Source organism: Manis javanica, chromosome 11 (genome assembly GCF_040802235.1).
Source record: "Manis javanica isolate MJ-LG chromosome 11, MJ_LKY, whole genome shotgun sequence".
Lineage (NCBI taxonomy): Eukaryota > Metazoa > Chordata > Mammalia > Pholidota > Manidae > Manis > Manis javanica.
In genome coordinates this window covers 110600523-110621653 of record NC_133166.1, presented here as the reverse complement: position 1 = coordinate 110621653, position 21131 = coordinate 110600523, and the positions used below count along the sequence as shown (strand labels likewise).

The following is a 21131-nucleotide window of genomic DNA, read 5'->3' as shown; positions in this document are numbered from 1 at the left end:
TTCACCTGCCAAAGAGGAGAAGCTTTGCCCAGTTTGATGTTTTTGCGACGCAGATCCTAGCAGAAGGAGAGAGAGTGAGGCCCAGAGAAACTGAGGAAAGGAGGAGGTCTGGGCAGAGCTGGTCCAAAAACAGGAATAGGCGTGCAGAGGCCCTGAGCTCACGTTCACACACAGGTTGTGAAAGGTGGGGCTCCTGAAAGATGCTGCGCGGTGCTCCAGGCCGCATTCCCTTTAGTGGTTGGAGGAGTCCCAGTGAAGACAGGAAATCCCACTTACTCTCTATTTAGTGTCTGGTCTGTGATTTTTTGAAGATCATTTTAGGCATGGGCTGGACCACTTGGGCTCCTGGTGTGTGGGGGTCGCACACGTGCAGACCTATTTTGAGCAGCCATTACATGGGGCTGGGCCTTGAGCTAGTGGCTGGAGAAAACACAGATGGTCAGACCCCTTTCTTCTTCCCAGAGAGCAGAGAGCATTGTCCCCTCCCCAGTCAGTGACAGGTGTGCCCGCGCAGAGGCACCACCTCCCCCAGCGCCTTCAAAGGGACGGAAGGAGTGAGGATGGGAACTGGGAGCCCTGGGGGACTGGAGCTCCCGGCTGACCCAGGCAGGGCCAGGAGGGGCAGCCCCGGGCCCCACGTGTACTGGGATGTTAGCTACACCATGTCATTAATGTGGGACAGGGGGCCCAAACTTGGGAGAACTCAGGCTCCTCTGACAAATTGTCAGAGTCAGGGGGGCATCCACAAGGGACATTCGTTTGTCATAGGTCTGAGGCCAGGGGCACCAGCCAGTTCTCTCCTTGGTTTGCAGGCAGCTATGCCCTCGGGTGGTGGCAAGAGCCAGCTCTGGTCCCTTCCTCTCATAAGGGCACCATCCCCTCACAGGGACTCCACCCTCACGGCCTCCTCCAACCCAAACTGCCTCCTGACGTCCCATCTCCAAATGCCATCGCATTCGGGATGGGACTTCAATGTAGGAATGTGGGGATAGCACAGACATTCGGTCCATAACTTGTGCTTGGGAAACACGCTTCCTGGACCTCTGGCCCTCGGAGCTGCGAGCACGTGTGAAACAGCCTGAAGGACTCAGCCTCTCCAGCCAGTGGGGAAACCATCTTTCCAGCTGAGAAGCACTCAGTTACTGAGTGGCCAGTTCAGGGGGGCATGCGGGGGCTGGGAGCCACACAGCATTGAGAATACCAATGACAGCATGCCCCACCCCTGGCTGAGCACCTAATGGGTGCCAGGACCTCTTTCCACCCCACCAGTCTTCCAAGGGAGTAGCAGTGTGCCCTTTGGCACCCTAGGCAGTTGAGGGTCCTTGCAAGGGAGCAGTGGGGCAGGACTTGAACCTCAGTCCAGCTGACAGCCCAGGGCTCTTGAACATTGTGCATCCTGCTGCTGGCACCGAGGAGGTGGCCCTGAGGGCTGGCGGGGGCCGGGCACCTGGGGCAGGGCCCCAGCTGGGCCTGCGCTCCCCGCACCCACGCCCCAGGGCCCGGTGGCAGGCCCCCACCGTCCCGCCCCTGCAGCACCCTTGCGGGGTCAGCAGCAACTGGCCTCCACTCCCGCGTGCCAGCCTCATCTGTTGCAGGCAGAAATTGTGTTTGTTGTCAGTTAATTTTCCAGGACTATCATCTAATGGGCCTCCTGGACGGAATGGCCTGATTCGGCTTGTTTTGTTTTTGTTTCTGTTTTTGTTCTGAGAGCAGGCTATGCGCCCAGCAGCCCCACCCCAGCCCGTGACCCCTCCTAGCCCTCCAACACTGGAATTGTGGCGTCCACCCCGTCCACCCCTGCAGGGTGCTGTCACCGAGACCTTTGACCACCTGCTTGTCTGTTGTCCCCACTTGGCTGGGGTCACCGTAGTTGGAGAGTTACCTGCACCTCATTTGTTTATCCAGCTGCAGCTGCAGGTGCTGGCGCAGAGCATGGCTGGTGTTTGGTGGCTGGAAGGAATTAATGGAACGGTCGTAGCGAACTAGGACTCGGTGACTGTGTGGAGTTTGGCCGGCGGGTCTGGGCATGGATTCTGAGTGCCGTCCTTTGTCCAGCTTTGCTTAGATTCAGCCCGTCTCTGGGAGACCCCCTAGAAAGGTGCGCCCTCAGCAATCACCTTTCTTTTACCTAGAGCACGAATGGGAATCACCACCTTGCTCAGAGCAGGAGCTGACCTGGGGAGGGGCCTCTCCGTCCTCGCCGCTGCCCCCGAGGTGTCCAGGCTGGAAGCATCGGGAAATAGAGGGGCAGGTCCCAGGAGTGTCAAAGTTGGAGGGAAAGAAGTGGAACACTGTGTGATTCCAGTTGTGTGAGGCCCCTGGAGCCGTCAGGTCCGCAGAGACAGAGGTTGGGGGTTGGGGCGCCCAGGCTGCAGAGGGCGTGGGGGTTAGCTTCAGTTTGGGTAGATGGAAAGTTCTGGAGATGATGGTGGGGTTGGTGGCACAACAAAGTCAATGTGCCTAATGCCACTGATCGTACGCTTGGAAATGGTTAAAATGGTGAATTTTGTATTCTATGTACTTTGCCACAATTCAAAAAGATTTTATTTTTTAAAGGAAAGCAATGTTCTTGACTTTAAAAAAAAACTTTTTGAACAGTAAGACTTTACCATCAGCCTTTGAGCTGGTCCCAGCCTCTTTCTTTAGCTCTGAAACGGGAGAGACAATGCGCCTGCCCACGGCACATGGTCCGTGGGGAGCCGAGGCTGGGGGCAGAAGTGCTCGCGCACGGCGACCTGTTCCACAGGGACACACTGGCCACACCGGCACACTCTCCACAGCCATCTCTGAAATGGAGAAGAGTTGGGAAAGGGCCTAATGGCCTGGCAGCAGGGGTGAGTGGGGCCTGCAGGCCTCCCTCGCATCATGCCTGCCCTCCCCGGCCGGGCGCTGATCGGCTTCCTGTGTATTTATAGCCCTCCCAGCACAGAGCCTGTGGGCGCATTCTGTCATCACTCAGTCTTCCCCCCACAGGACCTTAAGCTCTAAGAGACCAGAAGATTTGTCTTTCTTACTCACCTGCAACAGAAGGGACCTGGCACACATAGCCAGGTGCTCAATAACTCCTTGTCAGACAAACAAAAACTTTGCAGAGGTTACAAAGAAAGAGGGGAGGATGTACTGCAGACACAAAGTGATCCCCAAAATGCGTTCCGAAATACAAGCATGGGTTGTAGAACAATCGTTGTAATATGATTGTACTTATGCTTTTTAAAAAAAATATGCAAAACTGTCTTTACTGTCCGTGCTCTGAATTTTCCCATAAAGTTGTGTAGGAGTTCTGGGAGGCTGCCCACCCGTGTGCCCATGGGGTGGCCTGGGAAGAGCCACTGGGCTTGGGCAGGGTGTTGATGGGCAGTAGGCTCCTTTGGAATGTAACTTTCTAAAAACTTTATTGTTGCCTAATTAAATGGGATAAATGGCATGATGTCAAAGCTGAGGGATTACCTCTGCATTATTCCTGGCCTCCCAAAGGGCCTGTGTAATTCTTAGACACCTTCAGCAGATGAGAGCCCTGATATAAATCTCCAGGAAATGCCTGCCCTGTTTGTGCCATATGCTGTTTCCCGGAGGATGAGGGCAGGTGTCAAGGAAGGTGAAGGCGGCAGCCTCCGCTCCCAGCAGATGAGGGGGCGGGAGACGGGCCTCGGCCGCAGTCCAAGGGCCAGGGCCACTGCCCCATGAATCACACAGAGCTGGAACTCCCCTAGAAAGAGCGGTTTGCACAGGACGGCCCAGCGTGTCACCTTCTGCGTGGACTTCCTGCCAAGTGCTCCTGCTTCATTCACTGTCTCCATCCTGGGCGTCTCTCCGGGAAGACCTCTCTCCCCAGTGCTGCAATTAGGTATCTCAATTCGAATCAAATGGACAACCAAAGCTGTAGGCCCATGCCATTTCCAGCTGAGAAAATCCGCCTGGGTGCCAGCCTGGGTGCCAGCTGCTCCGCAGAGTGGTCTGTGGTCAGGTGTGATACAGGGTGCCTGGGGTGGGTTCGTCTGCTTTCCCTTCAGACACCTGACGGCAAAACCTTGTCAATCTACCCAACTGGGAAAGCACGGAAAACGTGGCCCCCTGAGGAATACTGGCGACACACAGCAGCCCTGTCCTTCTGATCCGCCCCGCACTGGTGTCCCAGCACCAGGAACTTCCAGCAAACAGGCCAGACTCAGTCACCCGGAAGAGTCCGCGACCCGAGATGACCCCTGGCACTGGACCCCACGCAGACAGATCTGCCCTCTTGGCGAGCCGAGGAGCAAAGCCGTGCCAGGGCTGGGCTCTCACACCTGCTCGGCAGCCCACCGGCTGGCGCACGTGGCACCCTTGGCAGAACTTGAACCATGTTAGAGTCCGTGACAGTGGCTGTAATGCTAGACGCAGTAACAGGCCCGGAATGAGTAGTGGCTGTGATTTGGACCCCAGGAGTCTCCCTCTTGCCCCTCAGTCCCCAGCAGCGTTCCTGATAGGCAGGCGGCTTTCCTCCATGCTGTGACCCAGAGGCCCAGGCCCTCCCCATCTCTTGGCTACCTGTCCTCAACACACCGGGCATCTGGTACAGAAGGGAAAGGGCAGAGAGCGGCGCACGTCACTTCCTCCCCTGTTCCGTCGACAAGAATCGAGTCTCGTGGCCATTCCTCACTGCAGGGGCGGTGGGGCCTGAGGTCTTACTGGGTGTCTGGAAGGAGAGCAAATGGTCAGTTTCTGCCATTGACCTACAAGGGCCTTAAAACAGATCCTAGAGGGCGGCTGTGTGGAAGCTGGAGGGGTGAGGCAGGCTGAGAGGATGGTACTCTGAGGACACAGCAGTGTGGGCAAGACTTGGGTGTGCACCCTGTGCCCCTGCCCTGCCCGCAGCGGCCCCTGGCTCCGTCACACTTCTGTCAGCACTCCGGCCTCAGCTCTGTGCGGTCCTCAGACGGAAAGGGGCTTCTTCTCTAAGGGCACTGACCCCATTCACAGGGTTCCATCTTCGTGGCCTGGTCACCTCCCAACAGTCCCATTGCTTTGGGGGGATAGATTTCGGCATGTGTGTCTGGCAGGAACACATTCAGTTTATAGCCACCAAAATCAAGATTTTTCTCGAAATCTTCCCATTACATATGTTGGCAGTTATTCAGATTTTGTATTATTATTATATAAGAAATCAAGCCAATCAAACAAAATGGGCCACCTCAGCCACCTCTGATGTGATGGCGCATCTCCAGGCAGAGTGAATGGTTGTCCCTCTGTTCTGAGCCGCACGGACTCCCCCTTTGCTTCAGTAAAAAGGAGGCAGGGCTGGGGTGGAGAGGGTCAGGCTGGCTCCCCTTGGGTCCTGGCTCACCAGAGATGGTCAGAGGCAGACGCCGGGCCCATCGCCGCTCCAGCGTCAGTGTGCGGTCAGTGGGGCCCTCGGGCGTGCAGGTGAGGCGTTCATTCAGTGAGGGCGGGGCAGCAGGCGCAGTGCACAGCCAGGTCCTCCGTCGGGAGCGGTTTCTACTTGCCTTTGGGAGTTTCCCTTCCCGGCAGCACGTTCTTCAGGCTGGCAGCCAGCAGGCTCGTCCTGTGTCCGCCCATTCCCCCTGGACTTGGGAACGCGCTCTGTCTCAGAGCAGCGCCGCGATGATTAGTGTATTTACCAGATTATGGGATCAACTTCTTTGCAGGAGAAGATTAGCCCCAAATTGCCATGTGCCTCCCAGCCCACTGGGGCTGCCGGCTGGCCTGAAGCTCTTCTAGCTTCCTCTAGCTGGCCAGGGAGACGTTACCTGCCGGAGGGCTGGCCCGCACAGGCTGGTGGCTCACGGACCCGAGGCAGGACTAGGCCTGTCCCACAGTAGCCTCCTGGGCCCCCTTGAGGCTGCCCTAGAGTTTGGGTGTGCAGGGTAGGAGGGTCTGGGGTCACGGGGTGCTGGGTCTGGGGTGCAGGCCCCCTCACTAAGGCTCTGGCGTGCCCACAGTGCCGTCTTCCTCTGCCTGGCTGTGAGAGCATCTACTTGGGAGCAGTTCTCTGCAGAGACCCTGCCCTTCACGAGTTCTCTCTCTGCTGCCGCTCTTTTATTCCTGGATTCTCCTCCAGGAAGTGTTGTTATGCTGGCCAGGCAGGGACAGGAAAAGATCGCCCAGCCCAGGCCCCACCTGTTCCCCATGTGTGAATAACAAAGCGGGTGCAAGAGGTCCTTGCCTTGTGGGCGCCCCAGAATCTAGTCAGGCTGACTGTGAGTGTTTATCTGAAAGAACTAGATTCTTGCTACTGGGCTCGAGTGCAGATCCATCATTTGCAAAGCCTGTGTTAGGCATCAATTTGGGGAGCCCAGGGAAGCCCCAACAGGGAATGAGAGCCCTGTCCGCTGGAGCCTGTGTGCTGTAAGCAAGTCGACAGTCACCCCGCTGGGAAATTGTGGGGATGGTGTGAAGGGAAACAGGTACACACTCTGGCACACACTGTGTGGTGGGCCAAATGACCGCTCAAAAATATCCTCAGCCCTGGGACTGAATGAACGCCTCATGGGTTGTCTTTTCACCTTCTACGGAAGAAAAGGGTCTTTGCAGACATGATTAAGTTAAGGATCTTGACATGGGATGAAATCCTGGATTATCCAGATGGACCCTAAAAAGCCATCACAAGTGTCCTCACGAGAGGGGCAGGGGGAGGCCCGACACACATAGAGGAGGCCGTGTGAGGTCAGAGGCTGGACTGGAGGGGCCACAGCCCCGAGCCCAGGAATGCTGTGCTGACTGGACATTTGTGTGTCATCTGGGAGAAATGTCTGTTCAAGTCCTTTGCCTGTTTTTTAACTGAATTGTCTGTTTTTATTGTTGAGTTGTAGGTGTTCTTCGTATATTCTGGATATTAATCCCTTATCAGGTGTATGACTTGCAAATATTTAGTGCCACTCTCTGGGTTGTCTTTTCACTGTTGGTTGGAACCCTTTGCATGCACAGACATTTTACATTTTGGAATAGTCTAACTTATCTATTTTTCCTGTATGTTGCATGTGCTTTTGGTGTCATATCCAGTTAAGTCATCACCATCCGTCTATCCCTTTTTTCTCTGGTTTTTCTCAGCAAATCCATTCACCACATCACCTCCCCTCTAACACTCAGTGCCTGTCTCTCAAAAGCCTGGCGTCCCTATCAGGAGGGAATGTCACCATCCCACCTGAGCATTCGGCGCACTCCCCCTGTGGAATCTGAGACCCACCCATCATCGCATTTCCTCGTCTCAGAGATGAGCAGTGACTGTGACTCGGGACCCAGCCTGGCATTTGGCAGATCTGTCCCCAGGTCTCTTTCAAGGGCATCCATCTGCCCTCTTCTTCCTGCCGTGGAGGTGTTAAGGGTCGGGGTCAGTTGGCCAGGGGCTGCCGCACACCGTGCGTGGGTGGGTGTCTGCCCCCTGGTGGTGCCATTCACCTGCCCTCCGTCTCTCCTGCTCCTGTGCACGGAGGTGAGCCTCGCAGCCCTGTACACGGGGTCCTGACTCATCTCACCTTGGGGCATGGGGACCTGGTTCCCCCGTGGAGTGACAGAAGCTGGGCCGGCAGGATCGGGTGGTGGCCGCTGACGCCATGGTGAAGCTGCCAGCCCTCTCCCAGGTCCCTCTCCAGGGTGGGCCCTGCCGGCATGGATGGGTTCTTCAGGGCTGGCAGACGGTGATTTCCTAATCCTGCCAGTCCCTCCACAGTTATCAGCTAGGATTCTCCAATCACCGGAATATTCCCTTCCCAAATAAAATATTGGTTAAGCCAAACACTATCTGTACAAGAGACAATAGATGCCTAATTCTTTCCTTTTCCTTATCGAGTTTCTCCATAAGGACTGGGTGCTTCAGTGGCCTCCGCTGTGTCCAGGGAGTCAGTGCCATACTGCCTTGTTGGGGCACAGGTCTTTCTCTCTCTCTCTGACCTGTCATTCTGGACTCTCAGGATTTTGCATGTTCAGTGTGTCTAAGTCAGTTGCAGACATTATTCTCTTTGATGCCCAGATTGTCCCAACCTGGCCTGGGGCAGCCCCCTCCTGCTGCTGCCTGGGTCCGGGGGCCCCAGGGCCTCTCTGCCCACCATGCCCCGGGGGCTCGCTCCAGCCCTCAGTGCAGTGACCTTGGACTGAAGGAGCCCGTGTGTAATAAACTGTGCTCAGAGACCCAGCTTCCCGCGTCCCGTAGAGCTGAACTGTGTCCCTGTCCTCTGCCCTGTCTGCCCCTCCCAGGGGCCCTCATGTCAATACTACCTTACTTCAAAACAAAAAAAAAATAATGGTTTTCTGGAGCTCCGCTGTACGCTTACCCTTTTTCTTCTTTCTGTAGACTGACCATCATAGTCACTGTGGGCACTGAGGGGTGGCCATGTGCAGGATTGGTGCCAGGCCCGGGGCATGTGTTCACCCCCTACCCCCAGACAAGGGTCTCCAGGTGGCATCAGGTGTGAATGGAGTATTTTGTTGTAAAAGGAGGTTCTATAAAATAATCAAGGTTTAGATATTTCTCAAGTAAAGGACCCTCTGGTTGAAGCGAGAATGTGGGTCTGACTAAAGGTGCTTCCCAGCCTGCCTCGCACACCTGTGGCCGTTGACAGCTTGGGCAGCACCTGGGGCCCCTGGCCCGCCTGAAATCCAGTATGTTCCAGTCTTCTGGGCTTGAGGAACGAATCATATTCACATGTTTAGCATCTAAATGGAGCATTTCTTGGAAAAGAGTGAACATTTTCATTGTACTTTGAAAACATTAAGTCTTCAGAGTCATAAATTTTTTCTTTCAAAAATAAACAGAATCTAATCAGTCGACTTCCACATGTGATTCTGAGAAACATCATCCGGAGAATTGCCTTCGGAAATGGGCTTTTTTCTGAGACGATGGGCTGCAGACAGACCAAGCCAGGCGTGATCCGATTACACCACAGATTTCAGCCCCTGAGACTCAAGCGTGGGAGGCCTGGCGTCCACGGGGGCCTTAGAGAGAGGCTGATCAGATCAGGGGTCCCCACTCCCTCCTCTGGGGACATGGGTATTTACAACCCCTCTACCCACCCAGGAGGCAGCCTCCACACCCTGCTCCCAGGTGAGGACAGATGCCCGACCGCGCCCCCACCACTCGCCCTGTCCCCGCCACCCCCACAGGCACCGCCTCCGTTACCCGCCCTTGCACAGAGCTCACGTGTGCCTGGCTCCCGGGGCTCAGTGAGTCCACGGCCACCCAGCGACTTTGTTGAGGCCAGGAGCCAAGGCCCCAACCGCCATCCCTGTGATGGAGAAGCCCATTCTGGTTTGGAGAGGAAGGGGGAGGGGTGTGCCCGTGTGTGCACAGGGGCTGGGAGCGTCCCCACAGCACCACCCACGGGCTCCCCTCCCTCCACCCAGACATGCACTTGCACCATCTAAGAGCCTGGAAAGCCACGGACTGCTTTCCCTCCTTGCTGGCAACTGGGCCTTACTTAGTCTAGAAATTCCTCGTCTTTCCAAAGGCCGTGGCAGAACTCCTTGTGGTTGGCTGCAGCAGCCAGGTCAGCTTGCTCAGAGCTAGGAAGCCCTTTGCAGCTGCTCTCATTCATTCCTGCGTGTCCGTGGCGGCTTCTTTGCTCAGACAGAGCCCCTGGGGTCACGTTCCAGAATGGAAACTTCCCCGTCTCCCTGTGCTGCCACACCCACTGTTTCCAGTCCCCTGGGTGCCAGTCCTCTTAGACACTGGCCAGTCAATCTCAGAAGCTTCACAGGTGCCCAGCATAAGGACCAAACAATGCATGGACACAAGTCACCAGCTGCTCCTCTGGGGCAGCTTCCCACGGCTGCCAGAACAAAATACCCACCTGACAGGGGCTGGGGGCCAGAAGCCCCCAGTCAAGGTGTCACGGGGCCACACTCCCTCTCCAAAGGCTAGAGAAGGGTCCTTCCTGCCCCTTCCAGCTTCTGGGGCTCCGGGTGTTCCTGGCTCGTGGCCGTGTCCCTCCTGCCTCCATCTCTGTGGTCATGTGGCCCCCTCCTTTGCGGCCCCCCTCTTCTCTTACGGGGACACCAGCCATTGAACTGGGGCCACTATCTTAACCAATCACCTCTGCAGAGCCCTTATTTCCAAATAAGGGCACATCTGAGTTAGAGGGTAGACATGGATTTTAGGGGACACCTTTCAACCCGCTACATCCTCTTTGCTGGCATAACACACAATTTCCAGTATTTTTCCCTGAGGAGCCGGTGCAGTTTTTACTAAATCCAAGGACGTGAAATCTTTACGCTGCGCACTGGAGGACAGGGCCACCGGGGGCAGGAGCCCGTCAGGGGGCAGCAGGGAGTGACGGGCAGAGGACACACCTGCTGTGGGGCCTCGAGACCCGGGCATCCACTGGGCTGTTGCTCTTCCTGCTGAGGCTGCACAGCCCTAGATGAGCCCCCCACAGGCCCCCAGGGAGCCGGGGTGTGCTGACTGTGGGCCGAGCACCGTGCAGTCATCTCTGGGCTCAGGGAGCACCCAGTGTGGTCCGGTTTGTCGTTTCAGGGCCCATCGCTGCCTTTGGCCCAGCCACGGACTGGAGATGGGCCCCTGCTGGGTCCCACAGGAAGGACGTCCCAGCACCCTGGCGCCGGCAGCGGGCGCGTGCACCCGCCCCCCACCCGCATGAGGTGTCGGAGCTGCTCCCCCCCACTGCCCGCAAACCCCCAGTCCCTGGGGAGGCCCCCACCGCCCCCTCCCCCACAGCACCCTGGGGCTAGTGTTTCAGTTCTCACTGCGGACGGGGCCGGCAGAGCCAGACAGGGAGGCCGGAGGCCCTGTTCCTTACTTTTGCATGAATGTGAGGGTTTTTTTGCTTTTAAATACTTTTTTTATTGAGGTACATAAAACAAACAAATCTCGGTGTACAGCCTGATGAATTGTGACGCGTGTGTACACTCTCGTAACCATCCCCCAGATCAAGACATCAGACGTCCTGGCTGATTTTTTACTTCTCCTGCACCACCTGTGTCACCCATCCCCTCACGCCCCTCCCCCGTGGCAACCGCCAGCCTGTTCTCTGTGTTTACAAGTCTGTTTCTGTCTCGTTTGTTTTTTATGTTCCACATATAAGTGAAATCATATGGTATTTGTCTTTCTCTGCCTGACCCTGCCACTTAATACAATACTCCCTAGGTCCGTCCCTGTTGTCACGAATGGCAGGATGTCATTCTTTTTTAGGGCTAATAGTCCGTTGTCATATGTGCCACATCTTCTCTCTCCATTCGTCTATCAAAGGACACTTAGGTTGCTTCCCTATCTTGGCTGTTACAAATAATGGTCCAATAAGCATAGGGATACGTAGATCTTCAGTTAATGATTTTGTTTTCTTTGGGTAGATTCCAGAAGTGGAATTGCTGGGTCGTATGGTATTTCCATTTTTCGTTTTTTGAGAGACTTCCGTGCTGCCTTCCGTAGTGGCTGCACCAGTCTGCAGTCCCACCGCCTGTGTAGGAGGACTGCATGTTCCCCGCAGTCTCACCGACACTTACCACATCGTGTCTTGTGGATAATGGCTGGTGAGAGGGGACATCTCGTTGTGGTTTGAATTTGCATTTCCTGATGATTAACAATGTGGAGCATCTTTTCATGTGCCTGTTGGCCATCTGTATATCTTCTCTGAAAAAATGTCTATTCAGTTCCTCTGCCCATTTTTTAATTGGGATATTTGGTTTTTTGGTGTTGAGTCATATGAGTTCTGTATGTATTTTGGATGTTAGCCCCTTATTTGATATATCTTTTGCAAATATATTTTCCCATTCTGTAGGTTGCCTTTTCATTTTGTTGATGGTGTCCTTTGCTGTGCAAAAGCTTTTTAGTTTGGTGTCACCGCGCTTGTTTATTTTTGCTTTTGTTTCTCTGGCCTGGGGAGACACATCCTGAAAGAAGTTACCAATTCCAATGATCAAGAGCTTTACTGCCTATGTTTTCTTCTAGTTTTATGGTTTCAGGTCTTACACAGAGGTCTTTAATCCCAGAAATAAACCCACGCTTACATGGTCAATTAATATACAGCAGAGGAGGCGAGAGTGTACAATGGGGAGAAGACAGTCTCTTCAATAAATGGTGCTGGGAAAACTGGACAGCTACGTGCAGGAGAATGGAAGCGGATCGGTCTCACACCACACCCAGGAGGCCCTGTTTTTAAAGCATCTCACAATGTGGTGTAACCCTCACTACTACCTAGTTCTAAAAGATTTCCATCACCCCAAAAAGGAACCCCGTATCCCCTGGGGGTCACACCCCACCCACTGCCCTGCAGCCCCTGTGCCCACCGGCCCACCTTCTGTCCCTGCGAGGATGCCTGTTGTGGGCATTTCATGTAAATGGATTCATACCCGTGGTCTTTAGTGTCCATTGTCTTTGCCCCCTGCCCAAATCAGGGTGATGTACTCACCATTAAGCCCCATCTGTAGAATGGACACTGTCATAAGATTGGCTGCAGGTTGCCACTGAGATGAGACAATTACAGGCACCATGCCCAGAGCAGCCCCTGCCCCTGGGCCAGTTGTGCTTACACGGAGCCTGTGTTTCTTAGGCTGGGAACAGACCGCAGAGGCTTAGTCTGAATAGGATTGTGCGCGTCGCACGGACCCAGAACTCCAGGGGCGATTCCGCAGCTCTGTGATGCCCCCGAGGGCCAGGCGCCTTCAGGCTGTCAGCATGGCCGTCCTCAGCACGGGTCACCTCGGGGTCCAGGATGCCCCTTCCACCCCAACAGGTCAGGGCAGTGCTGGGCAGCAAGAAGGGGAAGGGCCAGGAGCACAAGGGGTACAGGCCGGACCCCCTCAGAGAGAGCTATCTGAAGCCTCTGGGCCGCTCCCTCCCGGCTTGTTAGCAAGCACCATAGCTCACGGCCACTTGTAGCAGGAGGGCGGGCTGGAAAGGGGCTTCCAGAGCCGAGCCACTGCCCCCTGCCGCCAGGGCGCAGACAGGGTCCCGCAGTGAGGAAGGAGAGAGCAGAAGGGTGTTGGCCAACTGAGTGTGCCGCAGAACTGACCCCTCCACCCCCCGAACCAGCCTTTTATACATCTGGGGAAACTGAAGACCAGAGATGGGGTCGGGACAGTGGGAAGGCCTGTTCACTGCAGGTCTCTCTCAGCTGCATCCTGTCACCAAGCTCAGGGTGGAGTGACAGGAGTGGTCTGCGTCTGGGGCTTTCTGCTGCAAAGGAGGTTTCTGCTGGGCCTGCAGCCCTGGCCCTGGCCCTTTGCACCTGGTGGGCAGCAGCCTGAGGCAATATTTTAAGGGGCGGGAGCAAACATTTAGGCAGGGAGAGTCTAGAGAGAGACTGTGGCTCAGAGGAAAGCATGTCCAGGACCTTGGAGCACCGCGCAGGGGCCTCTTTGGGTGCTGGTGGGGGCGGGCTTGGAACACTCCAGGGGAAGGGCCCGCAGGGGGCTGTGCGTCCCCAGGCAGGCCCACTGGGCCGCGTTTCCCGGCCAAATTCAGGCTGCAGTGGGCATGTGAGCAACCGTGCATGCCTGAAACCACCCTCTCCCCGCCCTGGCGCTTCCCTCCCGGGCTGGAATCAACTCCAGGATTAAAATTAATTTCCCTTCCGCTTCACAACAGTTGTGCAGCCTCTCCCAAGCACATCCTGTCTTTGATCGCACAGAACGCCCTCTGCTATGTCGTGCTGGGGCCCGGAGCCCCAGGACCAGGATGGTTCACCCAGCTGGAGCCGCACACGCTCCCCCCTCCACACCTGTCCGCTCATTGCTGAGGGGCCCTCCCCAGCCCCTGTCCTGGGGGTGCAGGGGTGGATGGCGCTGCCGCAGTCTCTCCCCTCCCTGAGGCTGCGTCCATGGCCAGCTGGAAGGCAGAGCTCAGCGGCCTCGGAATGGGAGGACTGACTGCAGCTCCATGCTGGATGCGGCCTGAGCCCTGCCGGGCTGGGCTGGGCTGGGCTGGGCTGGGCGACCTCCCACAGGCCCAGCCTCCATTTCCTCATCTGCAGAATAAGGAGCTAGATACTCAGCTCTGGGGTTTGCTGCAGGGCAGACCGAGGTCCCGGGGAAAAGCACTGTTTATATATTCAGGCGCTGCTCCGGTATTGTGTGCACCGTGCCTGCAGCACAGAGAGCCCTCCCAGCCTCCTCGCCGGGCCTGCTTTGAAACAGAGAAACTGAGGCCCTGAGAAGAATGGCAGGGAGGGGCCTGGGTGGGGGAGAGAAGGAGGGGGCATGTGCCTCTGTAACCCAACCCACCTGCCTCTGGCAGTGGCTGACACCGGTCCCCCTCCCCGAGCCTGCATGGACCGGCCACTCCCTGCTCTCCTCATGCAGCTTCCTCAGGAACGCCCCCCCTGACCCCTGCTAACATTGAGCTCACCTGTGGGGCCCACCCTGCACACGTGGGCTTAACTGCTCAGAGCTTCAGGTTTAAGAAATCTCCCCCTTGCTGAGGATGCTGGTATTTTAAAGGGAGCCCTTGAGGTGTGACACCCACCCAGCCTGCAGCAGTCAGGGCAGCCCAGGCCAGCAGAGACTCGCTTCCCGCCTGCTCTCTGCGCTCTGTCTCGCGTCCTCACCACCCGGATGGGTGGGATCCCCGCCCTGGGACTGTCAGCAGTCCCCAGGGCCCGGGCAGGTTGAAGCGGCTGCAGGGAATGGCGTGCTGGCTCTCTGAGCTCTGCCCCTAGTGCCAGCCTCACTTCTCCACCCTCACTGGCCATGTCCAGCCTTGGGAGTACGAAGTGTGACCCTGACGTGCCCACAGGAAAGCCGGGGTTCTGGCGAACATCCAGCATTTACTGCAGGGCCCAAAAGCAAGAGCCTTCCTGCTGCATTTCCTGACCACCTGGATGCCTCCCCGGCCACGCCCCATCCCAACTTCCCGGCATCCGTGGGGCCCAGGTGGCTGTGCCAGGGCCACCCAGTGGGCCTCCCAGGGACCCTGGGCTGGGGTCCCGCAAAGTCAAGTCCTGCTGACACGCATCCCAGCCCTTCTGTCAGGGCTCACCCCTCCTCCTGCCGCCCGCTCCGGGCCTGTGGGGTGCCATGACCCGGCTCGGGGCGTGATACTGCTCCACGCAGCAGCAGAGACCCTCCCTGCCTTCTCTAAGGTGGGAGCCATCCGCCTCTCTGCTTTGCTGTGAATCTGCTGGGCCTTGGGCTCACTGGTGCGAAGCCAGCCACCTAGGGCTGTGGGACTTGAGCACATGAGACAAGGTCCTAAACCAGCCGAGGGCACCGGGCTGCCTGTGGTAAGAAGCGGATCTCTGCCCACAGGGTCCCCTGCCTCCTGGTCCCGAGCTTTGGGCGTCATCAGGACAGGTACAGTGGCTACTATGTTCGCTTCATAACAACGCCTGAACACAGTGCATGCCACGTGATCTCCAGAAACCATGGAAAGAAAACACTTGAAATGCTTGTAAAGAGGCCGAGGCATCGAGTGGACCTAAAAACATGCGTCTAAGCGGGCCCAGCAAACTGTGTGCTGGGGCTGTCTTCCAGCTGACTGGTGACGCTCGGCAACAGTCTCCTAGCAACCACGGGTGCGGGTACCGAGCTCAGCCAGGAGAGGAGGCTGGGACGAGGCTGCCGGCAGCAACACTGAGGCGGAGCTGGAGGAGGGGAGGCCCCGGAAGCCTGAAGCCCTCCGCTCTGCCAGCAGGCAGGGGTCCGCTAAGACCCCAGGCCTCCCACCACCCCTAGGGTCTCCACGGGGTGAATGGTGGTGATTTCTTTTCTTCCGCACATTAATACACAAGCACGTCCTGCTTCTCCGGCTTCACACAAAGGTCTTTGATCCCACCTCCTGGTTTTGTTTGCACACGGCTGGACTGGCGTCTCGCCCCTAGTGCAGGCATGATCCAGAAGGGGTGGGGCTTGGGGCGTTGAGGGTCCTGGGTGAAGGGGCAGAGGGGCTGAGCCCACCAGAGCCCACCTCCCCGCCCATCAGGCGGGTTTCCTGATGTCCGGGCCTCGGTTTCCTGTCTGTGAAATGGATGTGAACTCTTGCAGTGAAGAAGTTTCCTGATCCCGAAGAGGTCAGGTGTTGGCCCTGGGCTCCTGGAAAGGGATCTCAGGGCCCCTGGAACGTCTCGCCTGAGGGCAATGTTCTTGTTTGCCTGGGGCTTCAGCCACCAGACAGCCTAGCGATGTGGTTTATGACGGAGGTTTGGGGCCACACCGTTTCAGCTTTGGCTTCTAACAGGTGAAGGGGTGGTGGCTCCATTTGAGGAGCAGGGGAAGCCTGGGACCCGACTTCCGTCCTGGTATGTCGCATTTGGGCAGGCGGTGGGTGGAGAGCAGGTTACAGGGGACCAGCGGGAGAGGCCACCAGTCAGGAGGTGAGTGTGGGGACGCAGGGGACCGGGAGAGGACGGGTCGGGAAGGCGCTGGAGGCAGAGCAGCAGGACTTGCTAATGACTCTGAACTCGGGGGCCCGGCCTTGAGCAGCAGGGCAGACGGTGTGGCTTGCTGAAGTGTGCAGGCAGGCCAGGGCAGGTGGGGGACCGGGGCCAGCTGCGTTCTCGGGCCGGGGGGGTTAAGGTGGGCATCAAGGCAGTGGAAGGGTGACAAGTGGAGTGTTTGGGGCCGGGGAGCCATGGGATAAGCCAACCAGGGCTGTGTGAGGAGCAGGGTCAGAGGCAGCAGCAGGTGAGGGGCCCCGGGAGACCCAAGACGTCGCCAGTCTGGTAGGAATGTGAGGGGACCATGCTTTGGAGTCTGTCCTTGTGAGAGAGGCGGCCAGCTCCTGGGAAGGGGGTGGAACCGGGCCCCTCCACACAAGGTCATACACTGCGGGCGCTGAGTGGCAGCCCTGGCCGCCACCACCTGCTAGACACCAGTGGCACTTTTCCGGTTGCAACAACCACAGGTGTCCCCTGGGGCAGGTAGGGGCCGCCCCGGCTGCAGACCGCTGCAGTAAGGGAGGATGGCCGGGCACTGTCTTGCTTCCCACAGGCTTGCTGGCCAAAGGAGGCAGGAAGGGGCGGTGGAGGTGGAGTGGGGAGCAAGTCCCAGCAAAGGCCGCGAGACCCATGCTGCCCCTGGAGGGAGCAGAGTCTGCAGACCCACTGCCACTCACCCTTGGGTGGGGGAGGCCTGCAGGCGCGTGGCTCCACCCTCATCCGTCCACAGCCCCATGGGGAGGCGAATGGGGTGTGCACCTACCCCACTGAGACCGCAGGCTGCCCCCCGCCCTCCCACAGCAGCCGCGTCTGTTCTCCGTAAGCAGTGTGGGCTGTACGCCCTGCCCCGCAGCAAGCACCCCACCTCACCCCTCCTGAGGCCTGGAAGACTCCTGGAGGGGCACCTGCAGCTCCCCGGAGGCTTGGGGTGAGCTGGGCTGGCCCTCCTGCCCTCACCCCCAGGGCACACCAGACTCCCGCCCTGAGGGAACCACACGTGAAACCACCCTCCACACAAAGGGGTCAGGGGACCTGGTGGCTCCCACCTCTGAGGAGGTCTTGCCCGCTCTTGGTGGCAGGTCCTGCAGCCCGCCCCTGAGGACTGAGGCTGGAGACTGCCCTCCTGTGTCCCAGTACAGCCCGCCTGTTCTCCCACACCCAGTCTGGCTCCCGCCTGCCTGTGAGGGACCAGCAGGCGTGAGAGAGACCCGGGGCCCCTCATAACACCACCAGCCTCTCATTCCCCCCAATTTGTTGGTGTGGGGCAGTGCCATATGGTAGAACCTTCCAGAAATGTACCATCTGCCTAATATGATACCACTGGCTGCACATAGCTATTGGCTGCTTGAAATGTGGCCATGTGACTGGAACTGAATTTTTAATTTTATTTAATTTTAAGTAGTTTAAATGTAAGAACACAGGTGGCTGGGCTGCTGTACTGGATCCCCCATTCAGGGAGGTCATGGTCCCCTTAGGAAACCACCTCTCTCCTGCTTTCCCCCAACCCCAGTCAGTCCCCTGCGCAGCCCCGCACCTGCCTCAGCTGTGTCCACACCTGGCCTGCCTGGGGGAGCCCCTGGGCGAGTGGAGGCCAGCCGTAAAGAACAAACAGGTCCAGGAGCAGGGGAGGCGCCTGAGGCAGGCCCAGACCCCAAGGATGTGGTGAGAATTCAGAGTGTACGTCCAGGGGATGTGCTTTGCAGTGTGGTCTGGCTTCCTGGGGGAGATTGCGTTGCAGGGAGAGCAGGACAGTGTCCCCCCAAAACTCACGTCTGCCAGGAGCCTCATCTGGAAAGAGGGTCTCTGTGGATGTAACTAGTTCAGGATTTGAGATGAGAGCATCCCAGCTGAGGGTGGGCCCTGTACCTGGACGCAGGGAGTGGAGAGGGGAGTGGCGCAGATCCGACACGGCCTCCACAGGCTGGCAGCCCAGGCTGCAGGCAGCTCCAGGCCCAGGGCAGAGTCAGGCCACGGGGCCCTTCTGCCTCCAGAAGGCTCGGCCTCCCACTGCTAACCCCTGAACTGTGAGAGAACAGATTTCTGCTGCTCCAAGCCACCCAGTTTGTGGCACTTGGTTATGGCAGCCCGGGACACTCATGCAGAGGGGCAGGAAGGTCCGTAGGAGACCATTTCCAAGCGCACTTGTCAGGGTGGAGAGGGAGTCGGACCAGGGATCTGTTCTGAGTGCGGGGAGGGGGCTTCCTGGTTTCCTTCGTATCCACTGGGCCGCCGTGGGGCCCTTTGCAGAGACCTGGGCCGGGCACTTAGGGGTTTCTGATGGGAGAGGGAGAGCCCCACTGCATCCCCTCAGGTTGAGGTGCCCTGTAGGACACCCTGCCAGGTCCCAGTGGTGCCAGAAGGTGCCAAGGAGCCATTGGCCAGCTGTCTTAGCTGAAGTTAGACACCTTCACCCAGACACGCCTCGAAACATGCAGCCAGGTGGGCCCAGGCCCCTCCCGGAACCAGGCTCAGCTCTGGAAGCCCCTGGCACGGCGTGGACAGCCCTGGGGAGTCCCTTTTAGCTCAGAGAAACCAGAGCCCAGATGTCCTCCTCTCATGCTGAGGGACGGGCAGCAGATGGCCTTGGGCATGGCATTCCCCCCCCCCCGCAATCCTCTCCTGTTCCCGGGGGGGGGGGGAAGTAGGGGACCTGCAGACCCCGCGTGGCTCGGCGGGCAGAAGGGCTCAGCAGGGGACATGCAAGCCTCCCCCTGGGGTATCTGTGGGTCACACTTTATCGCATCCTGCTGTGTAGCCATAAACCACACGTGTCTCGGGTATTTTACAGATGCCACTGGGAAGGATTCCAAGCAGTGGCCCTCATCCATCTCGAGCACTCCCCTTGTATCCTCTCATCTACGTGCTTGTGTGATACTCACTGGCCTGGGTCGTTTTGGGGACCCCGGCTGGAGCCGGGTCTCCGGAGCTGAAGGGCCTGTGTGCAAACTGCTCCTCCATTATCCCTGCTGTGACCCCAGGCTCGTTCCATGGCAGCTCCTGTTTCAGTTTCCTCCTCTGTATGGGCTTCGGGGCTGAGGGGATAGACACCTCCATGTGAGCAGGGCATCTGGGGCTCCTTTTGGACAGCATAGCCCCCAAAAGGGGGTCACAGCAGGTGGGGTGCGCTCTCTGCCCACCCCTGTAACCCTGTGAACACACGGGGGTGAAACCGGGATGCTTGATCCCCCCACGGCCCTCCGGTGGGAAGGCAGGCCCCCCGACGGAGGTTTCCGGGTGAGGGTAGTGCGCAGGAGGGCTGTCAGCTGCCCTAGGACACGCAGCTCCCCGAGGGCCCGGCAATCCTGACGGGGTCACCTGTTCTGCCTCATGAAGTTCCTCATTGACAGCCACCAAGGTCCGCACTTCTCCCGACCCAGCAGAGGCTCCTGAAGGCAGAACGGTTCCAGTTTCGTTGTATTGAGGCTCCGGCAGGGTGATGATGCTTGCGCCCTGTGAACCGGCGGGTTTGCGCAGAGGCCCGCCTGTCTCTCAGTGAGGCTGGCCCATGCTTGTTTGGGGGACTTGTGCTTCGGGCTTCTGGGGTACCAAGCACCATGGCAGGGGCTCAGCCTGCATCCTGAAATCCCGCAACCATGCCCATTTCACAAGTGGGGAAACCGAGGCACAGGCCAGGGTGCAATGGGTGCACCTGTAGCCCTACAGCTGGTGCCGGTGCCAGAGCTGTGGCCTCTGCCCACCCATCCGTGGAGACCACGGCACAAGGCAGGGAAGGCAGATGTGTGATCTGGAACACCCCGGGGCACATGCAGTGGGGAACACGGCACCACAGGCCGCTGCCACACTGTCGAGAAGTGGACACAAAAGCATCCTTCCCTTGCCATATTGGGGGATGAGTGATGATGGGGGTGGGGGGCACAGGGTCCTGAAGCCAAACCTGATTCTAACCATGCAGAAGGGGGCCCGTGGTCCCTGGTGAGGTCGGTCCTGGAAACCCAGATGCATCAGTGGCTCCCTTTGCCCCCAGACCCCAGTCCCCCAGCTCCCAATCCCCACACCCATCTCCATTTTAACCACGGTATCACTCCCATTTCTGAGACTCGGAGTTGCCCATGATGGAGCAGTGCCCAGGGGGGCTCGGCAGGTGAACAAGCCAGGTGTTTCTGAAGTTCCTCGAGCAGGTGCACGGACTGACCACCCAGTTGCTGGAGGCTCGGACACGGCTGAGCTGTCTGTGGCTCACTGACCCCCGGCATCTTTAGAGAGCAGCCTTCCTGGGAAAGAGATGGGGCCGTGCCCCATGCTGACAGCTGGGGGAGAAGGGCAGGCAGCCCTCCGCTGCCTCAGTGTTGGGACAAACCCTTGTTTGGGGCTGTACCATTTTCAGCTCCGCTAACTGAGGCCTGGGAGATCAGAGGAAGAGGTTATCACAGAGCCACAAAGTGACCGGGAGCTTTCAAGGAGAGTGTTTGGGGGCTGCATTACACTGGAGAGCTGTGTCTGAAAGGTGACAAGGGAAGAGGTGGAAGGAAGGGCCCCCGGCTCTGACTGGGCCAACCCTGGGGGCGCCTGGCTGTGGCCTCCCCTCCAAGCCCAGCCTCCTGAGTGGACAGTAGCATTTCCCACAGCGAGCTGGATGATGGTCCCTAACACACCCACATCCTGACCCCCAAACCTGTGAAATGGTGCAAGTGTCCATACAAGAGGGAGGCAGAGGGAGAAGTGAACTCAGAAGAGGGGCAGGCGGATGGTGGGATGCGGTGCCAGGACCAGGATGCCTGAGCCAGAGTGGGGGGTCCTCCCCTTGAGCCTGGCCCTGCCCACACCCTAATTTGAGCCCAGTGAGACCCAGGTGGA

At 58.1% G+C, this 21131-nt stretch overlaps 1 protein-coding gene across 7 annotated transcripts in view; it reads left to right on the top strand.

Moving 5' to 3' along the window:
• SHANK2 (SH3 and multiple ankyrin repeat domains 2) overlaps window positions 1–21131 on the top strand; it is a 471338-nt gene that overhangs the window by 353734 nt on the left and 96473 nt on the right. The gene's annotated exons all lie outside the window — the stretch shown is intronic.